General features: G+C 37.0%; 1 pseudogene; it reads right to left on the reverse strand.

Moving 5' to 3' along the window:
• Nucleotides 1-2,146: 2,146 nt before the first annotated feature.
• LOC150063425 (small ribosomal subunit protein eS10 pseudogene) lies at nt 2,147-2,634 on the reverse strand (annotated as a pseudogene).
• Between the last annotated feature and the right edge of the window lie 2,306 nt (nt 2,635-4,940).

Raw genomic sequence — 4,940 nt, forward strand, 5'->3', positions numbered from 1 at the left:
GGAATGAGGAGGGAAATCATAAAGGGTGGGTATGTTCAAACTATTTTATATACAAGTATGGAAATAGAACAATGGAGCTTGCTAAGGTTGCCTGGGGAATGGAGACAGAGGGAAGAGAACATGATGGGGAGTCAGGTTGATCAGACTACATTGTATGCATTCATGGACACATCAGAATGAAATCCTCTTGTAAAACTAATTGATGTTAATAAAAGTAGTGAAAACAGTTCTCTTTAATCACACTATGTATGTAACTGAACAATTTCTGCTTTATCTTAACCTGGAATAAAAGGCTTTAAATATTCTAGCACAGAAGTTCTTTGTTCCCAATTTAAATTTGCCCATAGGAAATTTCCCTACATATCCCAAACTTGGAAATCGACAGCCAATTAGCCAGGTTTTGAATCTCTAAGAAGGCTTTTGACATCCATGAGGAAAAAAATAACAGTTTAGAAAGCCAAAGATTTTTTTTTAATATAAAAGCTGTACTTTGGGGGAAAGAACATAGAGCTTGTGTTCCAAAACTTTGATTTGAGATGTCAGTACAAATCTCTAAAGGAAAATAGACAGAAAACTTAGAACTTAAATAAAAGAACAGTAAAGGATCAGACAAAAGATCTTTCTAATCCATTTCCAGAGATCATGTCTGGCGGAAGAGGAAAATGTGAAATGAAATGATCTTGTTCCCTAGGCTTAATGGTTATTGTGTGTTGGTGGATGGAATGATAGAATGAGGGGAGGTTGTTCTGGACAGAACCCACAGGAGATTTTCCTTTGGGGATAAAATTGAGATAGATTATTAAGTCTTCTTCAACCATGAAGAAGTAGATTTCTGATGTCTGAGATATATATGAGAGAAACAGGAAATAAAATTCTCCATGCATGGAGTTCTAATTTATCAAGACCAATGACAAGCAAGTAGTGACACTGGTCAGAGAAGAAATCAACATATGTCAAGTGAGATGAGATTAGTAGAGGAAAAGAAGGATACTTTAGAAGGACAATAAACTGACCATGTTTTCTTGGGAACTATGAGTTCTGTATGAACACAGGACTTAACCTTTGCATAGTGTTATGAGCTAGCGAAGAAGTCACAAATCAATAATTAGGTAGTAAGCACAGCCTTCATAATATGCATTTTAATTTCTCATGAGAAATTCTCGTAGGTCAATTACTGCTTGGAATTTTTATGAAACTTAAAGATAGCATCGACTATCCCTCTGAAGATGATTCATATCCTTATTCTACACTAGAGTCCCATTGAGCATGATTCTATGTTAGCAGGTGCATGTTTTTTAATTTCTCAGCCTTCAGATATTCTACACAGTTTCAGGGTTCTTGTCTATTCTTCCTTTGAAATCAATGTCCTCATCAGAAAATCTTTATGAGAAAAGATAGATCCATACATACTCCCACATACACATATATGCAAACATAATACAAATTCATCCATTTCTAAGCTGTCATTCTTTTCATTATTGTGCTTTCTTTTTTATCTATACTGCGCATCACTATGGGATGTAATGTATGTTGATTGATTGATTGACTGCCTCCAGTATCCAAGAGAGGAAATTTTCTCTGATCTTCACACAGTTATGTTCTCAATTCCTGTACACAGTGCCTGGCATAGAAGCATTCAATGAATATTTGGTAAATGAAGAATACATTTTTCAAGAGACAGCCAGACTCTGTATCAGAAATTAATTGAGTAAATTACTTCCCAAAATAAGTTTCATATCACCTAGAGCTTTCTAAAATTTTTCATTGTACAGATTTTTATTGTAAATGCTTTTGTGTTAATGGAATATGACTTGCCAGAGACTGATCAGAATGTTAATTTTTTTCAATACACTTGGAAATAGGCCATTTGCTTGCATCTGGGATAATTTTATTGTTTTTCAGACAGTTTTCTCATCAAAGGTAGGCTGTATAAAAATTATTGTTCTTTTTCAAAAATATTTTTAAATTTTAGACAGAAAATAAAACAATACTCTTAATTTTGTTACAACTTAAAGGGAGATGTTAATATTGGATTTTGATCAGTTTGTAACTTTATTACCAATGTAAATTTTGTAGCTCCCAAGTCCAGAAGATTTTTTTTTTTCTGGCTACAAGTTTATTCAACACGAAATAATCCTCTCCATCTTTACTGGGGTGGCTGTCCACGACCAAATCCACGTCTAAATTGAAATTCAGTTGCCGACCCAGCCCCAGCCTGGGCTTTCTTGTCAGCACCATGGGGTACAGCATTCTGTCTGTAGGTGTCTGTCAGCTTCACCTCTTCTGAGTCTTGCAGGCCTCTCATCCCCCAGACTTTGGGCCAAGGCTTGCCAGTCTCAGGTCGGCTGCGGCTCAAGGTAGCAGGCACAATCTCAGGAGGCAGATGGAGGTAATCTGGCGATACTGGAAGCCTTTGTTGGTTAGGTACCAATTAAAATGTCTCCAGGCAAACTGTTCCTTCACATAGCCTCGAGACTTGAGAGACTGCATGGCCTTCATGATGTGAAGGTTGGGTACATTCTTGTCTCCTAGCTCTGGGTGCTTGGGCATGTGGACATCCTTCTTGGCCACCATAACCCCCTCCTTAAGAAGGAGTTCATAAATGGCAATCCGGTTCTTCTTGGGCATCAACATCAGGGCGGCTTCTGGATCCGAGGCCAAGGCTGGCTGGCTGGAAAAGAAAGGGCATGGGCGACGCGGTGTCTCTTCCGGCTCCAGAAGTCTTTTCTATGTGAGAAAATAAAGCTACTTTTTGTGTATGTGTTTTTAATAGGTGTGTGTCCATAAAAACACACCAATGCATATACCTGATAAACTGACTACCTCTGCTCATCATTTTTTTGCTAGTCCTGGTGCTTGAACTCAGGACCTGGCTTTTTTCTACCTATGTGGTACCGAGGAATTGAGCCCCAGTCTTCGTGCAGGCTAGGCAAGTACTCTACCACTAGGTTAAACTTCCAGACCTCTGCTCATCAGTTTTGTAAATATGTCCTTGATTGTTTTGGGCAGCATATTATATGCACTGCTGGCAGTGAGATTCTCTCTTTTCTAGATATTTCTAAAAACTGCATCATCTGTTTCCTTAAAAAAGCTGATTTCTCAAAACAATGGTCTTAAGCAGTGGACTCTTGGTTGCCATGTGTTTCCCTAAAAAGCAGCAGGCAGTATACATAACTTCTCAGAAATAAGCAAGTATGAAGGGTAAGGCTGCATGCTATTATGTAAAATGTTGAGTAATTTTTATTAATAATATACTCTCATTCCTGGAAAAAATAATTCTTAAATTAGACCAGATAAATTAAAAGCTAGTGAATATGAAACAAAAGGAGGAATTTCATAAATAAATACTCCTACTAATCCTGCTAGTTGAAGATTGAATGTTGTCCTAGGAGCCTAAGTAATTAAGAAAAGTAGATTCTACCTTCAACCTGGGATTCTTAAAAGAAGCTTAAGTGGTTAGAATTTACTAATATCTTTAACTTGTGAATTTGTGGTGTTCTGATATTGCTGTTGCTAAAGTCTCATGATGCAGCCTTCACTAGCATAAAAATTATGCTTCTCTGACTTAGACTATCAAACTCTATTGATTACATTTAACCTCTAATAAAAACAAAAAGCAAAAATAAAGCTGTCTCAATTTTTTAAAATCCTTTTTAGACCTTCAAGGTTCTTGTCCAACAAGGTCAAACACAAATGAAGTCATAATCAAATAGATTTTCTTATGGAGAAATAAAAGTTCAGAGAATTCTTAATAGAAACCCAGAGCTGAGTAGTTCAGTGGGATAAAGGGGTGGGAGTGAGAAGGGGGAAGAATTTACCATCAAAAGAGGTAGAAAAAGAAGGACGAGTAGACTTGCTTCAAAAGTTTAAGGTAGAAAACTGCCTGTCAAAATTTTTAAACATTGGACATTTTATAAACTTTTTAGTCTTCAGAGCCTTTGTATTTAAGCCTATGATTGAATTAGTTCTGGTTTTTTTTTCAGGCTCCCCCAGTTCTGCGCATTTTTCCACCTGACCTTTTGCAAAGCAAAAGGCAAGCTGTGTGTTGAAAACTGATGGTTGGTTGTTTCTGCAGATGCTGCTTCTGGGATGTGATCTGGGGAGAAGGATGAGTTGACATACAGCCCTTGGTCTTGCAGAACAGGTTGAATGTGGCAAAATCATCCTGCACTCTGTAGCTCAAGGGTGCATACATTTTCTTCTTTTATGACCTGGTCAGTTTTTTCTGTTTCTGATATCATTTTTTAAGAAATAGCTCTTGCCACAATCTCAGTACTGAGTACTTGAATGTCTACTATAATTGGAGCAAATAAGTAACTTTTTTTTTCAGAAACATAGATCCACATTTTCTGACTTATCTTCTTCTCCTGACCTTTCCTTCTTTAAATAAACCATAGAAGCACAGAAATGATGGGACCAAGCGTGAACTAATTCAGCAGTGATACTCACTAGACACTGTGGTGGAAATGAACTGTACAATGTGAGGGGAGCAAACCGGAGATGAGGAGGGAAAAAGTTGGGAGAAAATGAGGGAAGCAGTGACACTGTTTAAAAAGAAATGTATTCAATACCAGACTTATATAACTTTAACTCCTCTGTATATCACCTACACCATAAAAATTTTAAAAGTAAAAAATAAACTGTGCAACTTCTCTAAGTCTCTGAAAACATAGAGCCTCTCAAGTCTATCTAAAACTGCAATATCAAGACAACAATGTCTTCTCATTTTCACAGCTTGTAACTAACAAGAAATCTTTATTCTAGCAAAGGATAGTTATTTCTCTTCTCATTTTTTGCCCTTCGGTTAATATCATATGTTAACTGTATCTGACTTTGTTACCTGGTATATTGTATATACATTTGTTTGATTATTTGAAATAGGAAGGGGAAAGGGGAAAACAAGATGATTGGGAGGGGGTGGGGAGAGGGAAATGGGGTCA

The sequence above is a fragment of the Megascapheus bottae genome, chromosome 5, assembly GCF_031878675.1.
Source record: "Megascapheus bottae isolate mThoBot1 chromosome 5, mThoBot2.hap1, whole genome shotgun sequence".
Taxonomy (NCBI): domain Eukaryota; kingdom Metazoa; phylum Chordata; class Mammalia; order Rodentia; family Geomyidae; genus Megascapheus; species Megascapheus bottae.